General features: G+C 39.0%; 1 long non-coding RNA gene across 1 annotated transcript in view; it reads left to right on the top strand.

The window, feature by feature from the left end:
* LOC129057696 (uncharacterized) overlaps positions 1-10,757 on the top strand; it is a 74,490-nt gene extending 63,733 nt beyond the window's left edge. Inside the window, exons 3-4 of the long non-coding RNA XR_010136289.1 lie at positions 8,844-8,891; positions 10,700-10,757. This is a non-coding gene — a long non-coding RNA (uncharacterized LOC129057696). The remainder of the gene's footprint in view (positions 1-8,843; positions 8,892-10,699) is intronic.
* Positions 10,758-15,953: the final 5,196 nt, after the last annotated feature.

Below are 15,953 nucleotides of genomic sequence, written 5' to 3' on the forward strand. Positions count from 1 at the left end.
ATTCCCTCTTTTTCTATTGATTGGAATAGTTTCAGAAGGAATGATACCAGCTCCTCCTTGTACCTCTGGTAGAATTCGGCTGTGAACCCATCTGGTCCTGGACTTTTTTTGGTTGGTAAGCTATTGATTATTGCCACAATTTCAGCTCCTGTTATTGGTCTATTCAGAGATTCAACTTCTTCCTGGTTTAGTCTTGGGAGGGTGTATGTGTTGAGGAATTTATCCATTTCTTCTAGATTTTCTAGTTTATTTGCATAGAGGTGTTTGTAATATTCTCTGATGGTAGTTTGTATTTCTGTGGGATCAGTGGTGATATCCCCTTTATCATTTTTTATTGTATCTATTTGATTCTTCTCTCTTTTTTTCTTTTTTTTTTTTTTTTTTTTTTTTTTTTTTTTTCTTGTTCGAAAGAAAGTCTAAGTTTATTCAATTTATATTCTAATGAGATTAATGGTATCAATATCCAGTCTTTGGCATTTTTAATACCTACAAATGGAGATGACAATATCTCTCAATGTGACTGTTGTGAGCACTGTATGAATGAGTGTAATGAAAACCCTGATCATTATGCCGAGAATACAGCCCCTCGGGGGTTTGATCCCTCCAGCGCCCTCTGGCATAAAAAGTTTTTTTTTTTTTTTTTTTTTTTTTATGGTTCCACAACAACTAAAAATAATTTTATTATTATTATTATTATTTTTATTTATTTATTTTTTTTCTTTCTTTCTTTTATTATTATTATTATTATTATTATCATTATTATACTTTAGGTTTTATGGTACATGTGCGCAATGTGCAGGTAAGTTACATATGTATACATGTGCCATGCTGGTGCGCTGCACCCACCAACTTGTCATCTAGCATTAGGTATATCTCCCAATGCTATCCCTCCCCCCTCCCCCCACCCCACAACAGTCCCCGAAGTGTGATGTTCCCCTTCCTGTGTCCATGTGTTCTCATTGTTCAATTCCCACCTATGAGTGAGAATATGCGGTGTTTGGTTTTTTGTTCTTGCGATAGTTTACTGAGAATGATGATTTCCAGTTTCATCCATGTCCCTACAAAGGACGTGAACTCATCATTTTTTATGGCTGCATAGTATTCCATGGTGTATATGTGCCACATTTTCTTAATCCAGTCTATCATTGTTGGACATTTGGGTTGGTTCCAAGTCTTTGCTATTGTGAATAATGCGGCAATAAACATACGTGTGCATGTGTCTTTATAGCAGCATGATTTATAGTCCTTTGGGTATATACCCAGTAATGGGATGGCTGGGTCGAATGGAATTTCTAGTTCTAGATCCCTGAGGAATCGCCACACTGACTTCCACAAGGGTTGAACTAGTTTACAGTCCCACCAACAGTGTAAAAGTGTTCCTATTTCTCCACATCCTCTCCAGCACCTGTTGTTTCCTGACTTTTTAATGATTGCCATTCTAACTGGTGTGAGATGGTGTCTCATTGTGGTTTTGATTTGCATTTCTCTGATGGCCAGTGATGGTGAGCATTTTTTCATGTGTTTTTTGGCTGCATAAATGTCTTCTTTTGAGAAGTGTCTGTTCATGTCCTTCGCCCACTTTTTGATGGGGTTGTTTGTTTTTTTCTTGTAAATTTGTTGGAGTTCATTGTAGATTCTGGATATTAGCCCTTTGTCAGATGAGTTGGTTGCGAAAATGTTCTCCCATTTTGTAGGTTGCCTGTTCACTCTGATGGTAGTTTCCTTTGCTGTGCAGAAGCTCTTTAGTTTAATTAGATCCCATTTGTCAATTTTGGCTTTTGTTGCCATTGCTTTTGGTGTTTTAGACATGAAGTCCTTGCCCATGCCTATGTCCTGAATGGTAATGCCTAGGTTTTCTTCTAGGGTTTTTATGGTTTTAGGTCTAACATTTAAGTCTTTAATCCATCTTGAATTGATTTTTGTATAAGGTGTAAGGAAGGGATCCAGTTTCAGCTTTCTACATATGGCTAGCCAGTTTTCCCAGCACCATTTATTAAATAGGGAATCCTTTCCCCATTTCTTGTTTTTGTCAGGTTTGTCAAAGATCAGATACTTGTAGATATGTGGCATTATTTCTGACGGCTCTGTTCTGTTCCATTGATCTATATCTCTGTTTTGGTACCAGTACCATGCTGTTTTGGTTACTGTAGCCTTGTAGTATAGTTTGAAGTCAGGTAGTGTGATGCCTCCAGCTTTGTTCTTTTGGCTTAGGATTGACTTGGCGATGCGGGCTCTTTTTTGGTTCCATATGAACTTTAAAGTGGTTTTTTCCAATTCTGTGAAGAAAGTCATTGGTAGCTTGATGGGGATGGCATTGAATCTGTAAATTACCTTGGGAAGGATGGCCATTTTCATGATATTGATTCTTCCTACCCATGAGCATGGAATGTTCTTCCATTTGTTTGTATCCTCTTTTATTTCCTTGAGCAGTGGTTTGTAGTTCTCCTTGAAGAGGTCTTTCACATCCCTTGTAAGTTGGATTCCTAGGTATTTTATTCTCTTTGAAGCAATTATGAATGGGAGTTCACTCATGATTTGGCTCTCTGTTTCTCTGTTATTGATGTATAAGAATGCTTGTGATTTTTGCACATTGATTTTGTATCCTGAGACTTTGCTGAAGTTGCTTATCAGCTTAAGGAGATTTTGGGCTGAGACAATGGGGTTTTCTAGATATACTATCATGTCATCTGCAAACAAGGACAATTTGACTTCCTCTTTTCCTAATTGAATACCCTTTATTTCCTTCTCCTGCCTAATTGCCCTGGCCAGAACTTCCAACACTATGTTGAATAGAAGTGGTGAGAGAGGGCATCCCTGTCTTGTGCCAGTTTTCAAAGGGAATGCTTCCAGTTTTTGCCCATTCAGTATGATATTGGCTGTGGGTTTGTCATAAATAGCTCTTATTATTTTGAGATACGTCCCATCAATTCCTAATTTATTGAGAGTTTTTAGCATGAAGGGTTGTTGAATTTTGTCAAAGGCCTTTTCTGCATCTATTGAGATAATCATGTGGTTTTTGTCTTTGGTTCTGTTTATATGCTGGATTACATTTATTGATTTGCGTATATTGAACCAGCCTTGCATCCCAGGGATGAAGCCCACTTGATCATGGTGGATAAGCTTTTTGATGTGCTGCTGGATTCTGTTTGCCAGTATCTTATTGAGGATTTTTGCATCAATGTTCATCAAGGATATTGGTCTAAAATTCTCTTTTTTTGTTGTGTCTCTGCCAGGCTTTGGTATCAGGATGATGCTGGCCTCATAAAATGAGTTAGGGAGGATTCCCTCTTTTTCTATTGATTGGAATAGTTTCAGAAGGAATGATACCAGCTCCTCCTTGTACCTCTGGTAGAATTCGGCTGTGAACCCATCTGGTCCTGGACTTTTTTTGGTTGGTAAGCTATTGATTATTGCCACAATTTCAGCTCCTGTTATTGGTCTATTCAGAGATTCAACTTCTTCCTGGTTTAGTCTTGGGAGGGTGTATGTGTTGAGGAATTTATCCATTTCTTCTAGATTTTCTAGTTTATTTGCATAGAGGTGTTTGTAATATTCTCTGATGGTAGTTTGTATTTCTGTGGGATCGGTGGTGATATCCCCTTTATCATTTTTTATTGCATCTATTTGATTCTTCTCTCTTTTTTTCTTTATTAATCTTGCTAGCGGTCTATCAATTTTGTTGATCCTTTCAAAAAACCAGCTCCTGGATTCATTGATTTTTTGAAGGGTTTTTTGTGTCTCTATTTCCTTCAGTTCTGCTCTGATTTTAGTTATTTCTTGCCTTCTGCTAGCTTTTGAATGTGTTTGCTCTTGCTTTTCTAGTTCTTTTAATTGTGATGTTAGGGTGTCAATTTTGGATCTTTCCTGCTTTCTCTTGTGGGCATTTAGTGCTATAAATTTCCCTCTACACACTGCTTTGAATGCATCCCAGAGATTCTGGTATGTTGTGTCTTGGTTCTCGTTGGTTTCAAAGAACATCTTTATTTCTGCCTTCATTTCGTTATGTACCCAGTAGTCATTCAGGAGCAGGTTGTTCAGTTTCCACGTAGTTGAGCGGTTTTGAGTGAGATTCTTAATCCTGAGTTCTAGCTTGATTGCACTGTGATCTGAGAGACAGTTTGTTACAATTTCTGTTCTTTTACATTTATTGAGGAGAGCTTTACTTCCAAGTATATGGTCAATTTTGGAATAGGTGTGGTGTGGTGCTGAAAAAAATGTATATTCTGTTGATTTGGGGTGGAGAGTTCTGTAGATGTCTGTTAGGTCTGCTTGGTGCAGAGCTGAGTTCAATTCCTGGGTATCCTTGTTGACTTTCTGTCTCGTTGATCTGTCTAATGTTGACAGTGGGGTGTTAAAGTCTCCCATTATTAATGTGTGGGAGTCTAAGTCTCTTTGTAGGTCACTCAGGACTTGCTTTATGAATCTGGGTGCTCCTGTATTGGGTGCATATATATTTAGGATAGTTAGCTCTTCTTGTTGAATTAATCCCTTTACCATTATGTAATGGCCTTCTTTGTCTCTTTTGATCTTTGTTGGTTTAAAGTCTGTTTTATCAGAGACTAGGATTGCAACCCCTGCCTTTTTTTGTTTTCCATTTGCTTGGTAGATCTTCCTCCATCCTTTTATTTTGAGCCTATGTGTGTCTCTGCACGTGAGATGGGTTTCCTGAATACAGCACACTGATGGGTCTTGAGTCTTTATCCAATTTGCCAGTCTGTGTCTTTGAATTGGAGCATTTAGTCCATTTACATTTAAAGTTAATATTGTTATGTGTGAATCTGATCCTGTCATTATGATGTTAGCTGGTTATTTTGCTCGTTAGTTGATGCAGTCTCTTCCTAGTCTCGATGGTCTTTACATATCGGTATGATTTTGCAGTGGCTGGTACAGGTTGTGCCTTTCCATGTTTAGCGCTTCCTTCAGGAGCTCCTTTAGGGCAGGCCTGGTGGTGACAAAATCTCTCAGCATTTGCTTGTCTGTGAAGTATTTTATTTCTCCTTCACTTATGAAGCTTAGTTTGGCAGGATATGAAATTCTGGGTTGAAAATTCTTTTCTTTAAGAATGTTGAATATTGGCCCCCACTCTCTTCTGGCTTGTAGGGTTTCTGCCGAGAGATCCGCTGTTAGTCTGATGGGCTTCCCTTTGATGGTAACCCGACCTTTCTCTCTTGCTGCCCTTAACATTTTTTCCTTCATTTCAACTTTGGTGAATCTGACAATTATGTGTCTTGGAGTTGCTCTTCTCGAGGAGTATCTTTGTGGCGTTCTCTGTGTTTCCTGAATGTGAATGTTGGCCTGCCTTGCTAGATTGGGGAAGTTCTCCTGGATAATATCCTGCAGAGTGTTTTCCAACTTGGTTCCATTCTCCCCGTCACTTTCAGGTACACCAATCAGACGTAGATTTGGTCTTTTCACATAGTCCCACATTTCTTGGAGGGTTTGCTCGTTTCTTTTTATTCTTTTTTCTCTAAACTTCCCTTCTCGCTTCATTTCATTCATTTCATCTTCCAGGGCTGATACCCTTTCTTCCATTTGATCGCATCAGCTCCTGAGGCTTCTGCATTCTTCACGTAGTTCTCGAGCCTTGGTTTTCAGCTCCATCAGCTCCTTTAAACACTTCTCTGTATTGGTTATTCTAGTTATACATTCTTCTAAATTTTTTTCAAAGTTTTCAACTTCTTTGCCTTTGGTTTGAATATCCTCCCATAGCTCGGAGTAATTTGATCGTCTGAAGCCTTCTTCTCTCAGCTCGTCAAAGTCATCCTCTGTCCAGCTTTGTTCCGTTGCTGGTGAGGAACTGCGTTCCTTTGGAGGAGGAGAGGTACTCTGCTTTTTAGAGTTTCCAGTTTTTCTGCTCTGTTTTTTCCCCATCTTTGTGGTTTTATCTACTTTTGGTCTTTGATGATGGTGATGTACAGATGGGTTTTTGGTGTGGATGTCGTTTCTGTTAGTTTTCCTTCTAACAGACAGGACCCTCAGCTGCAGGTCTGTTGGAGTACCTGGCCGGCCGTGTGAGGTATCAGTCTGCCCCTGCTGGGGGGTGCCTCCCAGTTAGGCTACTCGGGGGTCAGGGGTCAGGGACCCACTTGAGGAGGCAGTCAGCCCGTTCTCAGATCTCCAGTTGCGTGCTGGGAGAACCACTGCTCTCCTCAAAGCTGTCAGACAGGGACATTTAAGTCTGCAGAGGTTACTGCTGTCTTTTTGTTTGTCTGTGCCCTGCCCCCAGAGGTGGAGCCTACAGAGGCAGGCAGGCCTCCTTGAGCTGTGGTGGGCTCCACCCAGTTGGAGCTTCCTGGCTTCTTTGTTTACCTAAGCAAGCCTGGGCAATGGCGGGCGCCCCTCCCCCAGCCTCGCTGCCGACTTGCTGTTTGATCTCAGACTGCTGTGCTAGCAATCAGCCAGACTCCGTGGGCGTAGGACCCTCTGAGCCAGGTGCGGGCTATACTCTCCTGGGGCACCGTTTCGTAAGCCTGTCGGAAAAGCACAGTATTCGGGTGGGAGTGGCCCGATTTTCCAGGTGCCGTCTGTCACCCCTGGAAAGGGAACTCCCTGACCCCTTGCGCTTCCCGAGTGAGGCAATGCCTCGCCCCTGCTTCGGCTGGCGCACGGTGCACTCACCCACTGACCTGCGCCCACTGTCTGGCACTCCCTAGTGAGATGAACACGGTAACTCAGATGGAAATGCAGAAATCACCCGTCTTCTGCGTCGCTCGCGCTGGGAGCTGTAGACCGGAGCTGTTCCTATTCGGCCATCTTGGCTCCTCCCCCCTCCTCGATGAGGTGATATTTACTTCTTCTTGCATACAATTTCCACTGCATAGAACTCAGTGTGAATAGAATCAAATCCATAATGAGGTCATACGGATTACTTTCTTCAGTGGCTTCAGATTTCTAGATGATTTGGGTAAAAATACGTATTGCATAATATTTCCAGTCTAGTGTTGAAAATCCCACTAAATGCAAATTTATAAAAATTAACTTTTCATAAACGTTCAAATTAGTAAGAAGTAAATAAAAGATGGCAGAAATATAAAGAAGTAGAGTCAAATAGTAAATTTACCAAGGGGCTGCAGTGTTCTAAACACTGAAACAGGTGCGGGAATGTTGGGAGGACATGGTGGTGAGATGGGAGAGGCATAGGAGAATATAACATGGGAAAAGAAGTTTTGCCAGGGAAAGACTGAATTCAAGCTGTTATCTTAAGTAATATTATCTATTATTAACTTTTTTGTGATACTATTTTATTCAGTTTTTTTGAAGAACCTTTTTACTTATAAAAATTCAGATTAATATAATAATATCAGTTCATTTTAATTTTTTTATAATGCACAAAGGATGGAATATAGAGTCAGAAGGACTTTTTTTTTCCCTCTCTTCATTCTGGGCATCTTAGTGGAAATGTCCTCCTCTGATAGCGTGGCCATCAACATGTTACTCTTCATAGCTCACTTTAAAAAATCTATTAATGAGAATTATATTTAACCTTCCTACATCACAGAAATAGTGTGAAAACAAGTAAATGACTATATGTAAAAGATGAATACAGGAACTATAATAACTACCTTAATATGTAGAAAAGTGTTTAAGTGTATAACTGCAGTTCTAATATTTTTTCATAATTTAATAACAATTGCCATATTTTATGGGATGCACGCAAAGTGATTTCCCTTTTTTAATTACTGGAACTACCTAGTTCATTTCTAGGCTAATGAGTCAAAAGAAAAATGCCCTATCAATAGTTAGAATCTGTATTACAGATATGGAACAATGAGGAAAGTAGTGACAAATCCATCATAAAGATATGTTATGACAAATGCTCAAAATGAGCCTAGATGCAGAAAAAGTGCATTACAATCAAGACAAAAGTAATCAGCATCAATTCGAACAAATCAGATAAGAGCAAAAGTGATCTCTGTTTCTCCTTTATAAGCAGGTCAAAGCTGGCAACAGAGATGGGAAAGTAAATATGTAGTACTATTAGTTTCTGTATCATCATCTTCTGAAGTTTTGAAAAAAGGAATATTCTGCTCCCTCTTCTCCTCCTCAACTTTTGTCTTTAAGGTTTCTCAACTCTGAGTGGCTTGGCTATAATTTGCATAAAGTTATCATGGCCACACATCACTCTGTCCTTGGGGAATGTAACAGATATGCATCATCCCACGACATCTGACGAGAAGCTCAGAAAATGAAGTTGGTGAAGTTATCATTGTCTTCTAAGTCAAGGCCCAAGTTGTCAGAAAAAGTGAGGGTGGCACATCCACAATCAAATCCATGGCAGACTTTAGGCTTCAGTGGAGATGGCCCTGGCTTTCACCCAGAAGTCTTGAGTTGGGTTTCAATTAACAATGCAATATTTGACATCACTCATTTTTTTTTTCATTTTCGGTTTCCTCATCTGTAGTAAAGATAACACCTGCTCTCTCCATCTTCTTAGGTTATTTTGAGAGGCAAATGAGATCATGAATCTGAGAATACTTACATAAATGTTACTTTAATTCACTTTTATGTGTGTATCCTTGCTTTATGAACAATGTTTCTTCCAGGTAAGGATATGTATGTTCAGGATATATACATAGTAAAATTCCTGGCACAGAGTATTTGTTAAATGTTTGTTGAATCTGAATGAACCTGAAGCAACTTGGAAAAACCAGAGTTTGGAATAAATAACAATGAAGCGAACCAAAATGTTAATTCCCTCTTTTGTTTTTGTTATCTCCTTTGTTTCTTCTCTTTAATCTCTATTAAGATCTCTAAAAATGTGGAAGATTTTGCTTTTCAAAGGAGAAGACATTGCATTTCCCTTCCCTTATGGGTATTATCAATTTCTCTCTGCCTTTATACAGGCATACCTTGGAGGTGTCGTGGGTTTTTTTCCAGACCACCAAAATAAAGTGAGTCACACTAGTTTTTGGTTTCCCAGTGCATATTAAAGTTATGTTTACATTATACTGTGTCTATTAAGTGTGCAATAGAATTATGTCTCTCTCTCTTTCTCTATCTCTATATATAAATATAAATTAAGGTATAAACATATAGATATATATGTCTTAATTTTAAAATACTTGCTGAGTGTAGTGGTTCACATCAGTAATCTCAGCTACTCAGGAGGCTGTGGTGGGAGGATCTCTTGAGGCTAGTAGTGCAACACCAGCTTGAGCAATAGTGAGACCTCATCTCTAAAAAAAAAAAAAAGGAAAGAAAAAAAATTACCTGGGCATGGTGGTATGCTTCTGTAGTTTTAACTACTCAGGAGGCTGAAGTGGGAGGATCACTTGAGCCCAGGAGTCTGAGGCTGCCATGAGCTATGATTGCCCCACTGCACTCCATCCTGGGCAACAGAGACCACAACTCAGAAAAAAATGCTTTATTGCTTAAAAATGCTAACAATCATCTGAGCCTTCAGCAAGTCATAATTGTTTTGCTGGTAGAGGGTCTTGCCTCAGTGCACATGACTGCTGATGATGACAGCGATAGTGCTGAAGATTAGGGTAGCTGTGGCAATTTCTTCAAATAAGACAAAGTTTGCAGCATCAATTGACTCTTCTTTTCATGAAAGATTTCTCTGTCTTGTGAAGAAGTTTGATAGCATTTTACCTCCAGTAGAACTTCTTTCAAAATTGGAGTCAATCCTCTCAAACCCTGCTGCTGCTTTATAAACTAAGTTTATGTGATATTCTAAATCTTTTGTTGTCATTTCAACAATATTCACAGTATCTTCACTAGGAGTAGATACTATCTCAGGAAACCACTTCCTTTGCTCATCTGCATGAAGCAACTCTTCACCTGTTCAAGTTTTATCATGAGATTGCAGCAATTCAGTCACATCTTCAGGCTCCACTTTTAATTCCAGTTCTCTTGCTGTTTCCACCACATCTGCCGTTACTTCCTCCACTGAAGTCTTAACTACCTCAAAGTCATTAATGAGGATTGGATCAACTTTTTGTAAAACTCATGCTAATATTGATATTTATTTTGACCTCCTCCCATGAATCACCAATGTTTGTTTGTTTGTTTATTTATTACTTTTTTTGAGATGGAATCTTGCTCTGTCACCAGGCTGGAGTGCAGTGGTGCAATCTCGGCTCACTGCAACCTTCGTCTTCCGGGTTCAAGTGATTTCCCTGCCTCAGCCTCCCGAGTAGCTGGTACTACAGGCACACGCCACCATGCCTGACTAAATTTTTGCATTTTAGTAGAGATGGAGTTTCACCATGTTGGCCAGGATGGTCTTGATCTCCTGACCTCATGATCCACCCGCCTCAGCCTCCCAAAGTGCTGGGATTACAGGCATGAGCCACCATGCCCAGCCAGATCACCAGTGTTCTTAATGGCATCTAGAATGGTGAATCCTTTACAGAGATTTTAAATTTATTTTCCCCGGATTCATCAGAAGAATCACCATCTATGACAGCTGTGGCCTTATAAAATGTATTTCTTAAATAATGACTTGAAATTTGAAATTACTCCTAGATCCATGAGCAGCAGAATGAATGTTGTGTTAACAGGCATGAAGGCAACATTAATCTCCTTATACATCTCCATTGAGTTCTTGGGTGACAAGGTGGATTGTCAACGAGCAGTAATATTTTGAAAGGAATCTTTTTCTCTAAGCAGTGGGTCTCAATAGCGGGCTTAAAATGTTCAGTGAACCACGCTGTAAAGACTTGAGCTGACATCCAGACTGTTGTTCCATTTATAGAGCACAGATGAAGTATATTCAGCATGATTCTTAAGGGCCCAACGATTTGCTGAATGGTAAGTTAGCATTGGCTCTGACTTAAAATCACCAACTGCGTTAGTCCATAACAAGAGTCATCTTGTACTTTGAAGTTTTGAAGCCAGGAGTTGACCTCTTCTCTTTAGCTATGGAAGTCCTACATGGCATCGTTTTTCAATAGAAGGCTGTTTTATCTATGTGGAAAATGTATTGTTTATTGTAGCATCCTGTATCAATAATGTTAGCTTTATCTGGATAATTTGCTATAGCTTCCACATCAGCACTTGCTACTTCATCTTGCACTTTTATGTTATAGAGGTGGCTTCTTTCCTTAAATCTCATGAACTAACCTTTTCTAGGTTAAGATGTTTCTTCTACAGCTTCTTCACCTCTCTCAACATTCATAGAATTGAAGAGAGTTCAAGTATTGCTCTTGATTAGGCTTTGGTAAGGGAATGTTGTGGTTGGTTTGATTTTCTATCCAGACCACTCAAACTTTCTTCTTATCAGCAATAAGGCTGTTTCACATTCTTATCATTTGTGTGTTCACTGGAGTAGCACTTTTTAAATTTATTTCAAGAACTTTTCCTTTGCATTCACATCTTGGCTAACTGGTGCAAGAGGCCTAGCTTTCAATCTATCTGGGCTTTTGACATGCCTTCCTCATTAAGCTTAATCATTTCTAGCTTTTGATTTAAAGTGACAGACATATAACTCTTCCTTTCACTTGAATGCTTAGAGGCCATTGTAGGGTTATTAATTGGCATAATTTCAATATTATTGTGTCTCAAGGAACAGAGAAGTCCAAGGAGGGGGAGAGAAATAAGAGAATGGCCAGTTGGTGGAGCAGTAAAAACACACACAACATTTATCAATTAAGTTTGCCACTTTATATAGGCGTGGTCCATGGTGTCCCAAAACAATTACAATAATGACATCAAAGATCACTGATCACAGATCACCATAACAGACATAATGATAATAAAAAAGTTTGAAGTATTGTGACAGTTACCAAAATGTGATACAGAGACAAGTGAGCACATGCTGTTGGAAAAATGGCCCTGATAGACTTACTCGATGCAGGGTTGCCACAGAGCTTCAATTAATAAAAAACATAATATCTGCAAAGCATAATAAAATGAAGTGCAATAAAACAGGATATGCCTGAATATAACTTTTAATCATTATCAGAGCCCTTCTATTTTTGCAGAAAATTGTTCTTGAAGCTACAATTTTTCCAGCTATTTTCAAATCCTTTTTTCTTCCTATGAAATCTCAATTTGTTGATTGTCTAGTTTAAAACAACTACTTCTATTCCTGCCACCCCCCCACCACCACTCCCAACTTAATGTTTTGCAATTTTACTTTCACAATTTTACTCTACCACAACTATTCTCAATAAGGTCACCAATGAATTCCTTCTATATAAATTCACAGCCCCTTTTCTAGCTTTACCTTAGTGTTACTTTCTACTGCATTTTACTTCATCAGCTTTCCTTTTGTCCTTGCTGCCCTTTTCCACTTGACTTCAATGACACCATAATTTCTTGCTTCTCAGACCTTTCAAAATCCTCATTTTGTGTCTCTTTTTCAGGTTCTTTCTGCCCTCTTTTCCCATTAATGGCTATTTTTGGGGTGCTCAACTATGCTTTCACCTACTTCTCTTTGATCCTCACCTTACCAAGAAAGCTTATGTGGGCTTTATTATTACCAGTACACAGATGGTATCCAAATCTTTCTTCTCTCTAAGAATGTTTCTTATTCTGATCAATGTGTCACTTAAATTTTTTTTTAACAGCACTTAAAACCTACAAGTTAAGATATTTTATTCATTGGAGAGGCATAACTAGAGGCCATCTAAGGACCAGAAACAAGAAAAGCTTCTTTGCATTAACTGTCATATTATCAGGAACTAAATATACATGCCTGCAGAACTGGATACAGCTAAAAATTTTCTTGAAGGCCACTGTTTAGCTTTGAAGATAAACAGAAATGGAAATTTAAATGCATTTGCCTTTCTTTCCTTCCCTCAAATGGCTTATAAATGGTATGGTGCGTAGTAGACACTGATGTGGTCAACTAAATAAATATGGCAGCAGTTAATGAGGACAGAAAGAAAATGTTAATTAGAAGTACTATATAGTGAAAAGCAGACTTTCCTAATGCCGGATCTCTACTTACACAATATTTCAGTGGTGGAGATTTGACCCAGTAGTAACAAGATTAAGTAAGAAAAAATCAGCTTGGTCTGTTTAAAAAGAGTTTGAGTATAGGGCTTTGAATATAAAACATCCTTGCATAAATTATATTGTTTTAAGTCTAGTTCTGGGAACTTAAATCCTATGACCTCATTTGAGCATGGCTTTGGACACTAGAATTGTGAGTTTGTGATGGGTCAGAATTTCTCTGAGAATACATTTTTCAGGAGAGAGTACTTAGAGGCTCAGCAATGCTTATTTACAAATCTGGTTTAACAGAATAGGAAAATACACCAAATGTGGAGAAATCGCTGAAGAGAAAGAGAGAGAAAAGGAAAAGTGTATAGGAATGTTACGAGAATGATATAATTTGAGCCCATCTTATTTGAATAAAATAGAAGGGCCTGACGTGACTCTCAATGCCAGTGAAAAGTTTTGTTAGACTACCAACATACAGGGCTATACAGAAAAAAAGTGTGAGTCAGGCAACAGGTACACAACGCATGTGATAGATATGTTTGCATCCTGAGATATATTTGTGGCCTGCTCTGGTAGGAGCTGTGTCGAACTAAGAGTTACTAAATGATTTATATGTAGGAAGAAATTGAAAACTGTTTACAGTACCCTCTGGGTGGCTCTGTAACCCAGGAGATGAGTAATTAATAAAAGGGGGGGAGGAGCCAAGATGGCCGAATAGGAACAGCTCCGGTCTACAGCTCCCAGTGTGAGCGAAGCAGAAGACGGGTGATTTCTGCATTTCCATCTGAGCTTTGAAGAGAGCAGTGGTTCTCCCAGCACACAGCCGGAGATCTGAGAACGGGCTGACTGCCTCCTCAAGTGGGTCCCTGACCCCTGACCCCCGAGAAGCCTAACTGGGAGGCACCCCCCCAGTAGGGGCAGACTGACACCTCACACGGCCGGGTACTCCAACAGACCTGCAGCTGAGGGTCCTGTCTGTTAGAAGGAAAACTAACAAACAGAAAGGACATCCACAACAAAAACCCATCTGTACATCACCATCATCAAAGACCAAAAGTAGATAAAACCACAAAGATGGGGAAAAAACAGAGCAGAAAAACTGGAAACTAAAAAGCAGAGCGCCTCTCCTCCTCCAAAGGAACGCAGTTCCTCACCAACAATGGAACAAAGCTGGACGGAGAATGACTTTGACGAGCTGAGAGAAGGCTTCAGACGATCAAATTACTCCGAGCTACGGGAGGATATTCAAACCAAAGGCAAAGAAGTTGAAAACTTTGAAAAAAATTTAGAAGAATGTATAACTAGAATAACCAATACAGAGAAGTGCTTAAAGGAGCTGATGGAGCTGAAAATCAAGGCTCGAGAACTATGTGAAGAATGCAGAAGCCTCAGGAGCCGATGCGATCAAATGGAAGAAAGGGTATCAGCGATGGAAGATGAAATGAATGAAATGAAGCGAGAAGGGAAGTTTAGGGAAAAAAGAATAAAAAGAAACAAACAAAGCCTCCAAGAAATATGGGACTATGTGAAAAGACCAAATCTACATCTGATTGGTGTACCTGAAAGTGACGGGGAGAATGGAACCAAGTTGGAAAACACTCTGCAGGATATTATCCAGGAGAACTTCTTAAAGAACAACTTAAAGAAAATACATTTCTGTTATTTAAGCCACTCAGTCTGTGGCATTTTGTTATGTCAGCCCTCACAAATTCATACACCATGCTTCCATTTTTTTTATTAAAAAGTAACTTTAAATTTTATTTTAGATTCAGAGAATGCATATGCAGGTTTGTTCTTAATACTTGGGTATATTACATGATGCTGAGGTTTGGGGTAAGGATCCCATCACCCAGGTAGTGAGCATAGTACTCAATAGGTACTTTTTCAACTCACACTCCCCTTTGTACCTCACTCATCTAGTAGTCTCCATTGTCTGTTGTTCCAATCTTTATGTCTATGTGTATTTAATGTATTCAATGTTTAGCTCCCATTTATAAGTAAGAACATGCAGTATTTGGTTTTCTTTTCCTGAGATAATTCACTTAGGATGATGGCCTCCAGTTACATCTGTGTTGCTGCATAGGACACGATTGCATTCTTTTTTACAGCTACGTATATTCAACAGTGTAAATGTACCATATTTTCTTCATCCAATCCATGGATGATGGGCACCCAGGCTGATTCCATATCTTTGCTACTATGAATAGTGCTGCAATGAACATATGAGTGCATGTGTCTTTTTGGTAGAAAAATTTCTTTTCCTTTGGGTATACACCTGGTAATAAGATTGCTGGGTTGAATGGTAGCCGTTTTAGTTCTTTGAGAAATCTTCATACTGCTTTCCGCAGTGGCTGAACTGACTTACATTCCCACCAACAGTGCATAAGGATTCACTTTTCTCCATAGCCCTGCCAGTGTATGTTATTTTTTGACTTTTTAGTAATAACCATTCTGACTGGTGTGAGATGGTATCTCATTGTGATTTTGATTTGCACTTCACTAATGACTAGTGATGTTAAGCATTTTTTCATGTTTGTTGGCCACTTGTATATCTTCCTTTGAAAAGTGTCGCTTTATGTTTTTTGCCCATTTTTTAAACGGAGTAACTTGATTTTTCCTTGTTGATTTGTTTAACTTCCTTATAGATTCTGGGTATTAGGCCTTTTTTTTAGATGCATAGTTTGCGAATATTTTCTCCCACTCTGTAGGTTGTCTGTTTACTCTGTTGACAGTGCTTTTGCTGGGCAGAACCTCTTTAATTTAATTAGGTCCTACTTTTCAATTTTTGTTTTTGTTGCAATTGCTTTTGGGGACTTAGCCAAAAATTTGTTGCCAAGGCCAGTGTCAAGAAGGAAATATCCTAGGTTTTCTTCCAGGACATTTATAGTTTGAGGTCTTACATAAAAATCTTTAATCCATCTTGAGTTGATTTTTGTGTATGGTGAAAGGAATGGATCCAGTTTCATTGTTCTGCATATGGCTAGTCAGTTATGCCAGCACCACTTATTGAATAGAAGGTCCTTTTTCCATTGCTTACTTTTGTCAGCCTTGTTGAAGAT

Source organism: Pongo abelii, chromosome 12 (assembly GCF_028885655.2).
Source record: "Pongo abelii isolate AG06213 chromosome 12, NHGRI_mPonAbe1-v2.0_pri, whole genome shotgun sequence".
Taxonomy (NCBI): domain Eukaryota; kingdom Metazoa; phylum Chordata; class Mammalia; order Primates; family Hominidae; genus Pongo; species Pongo abelii.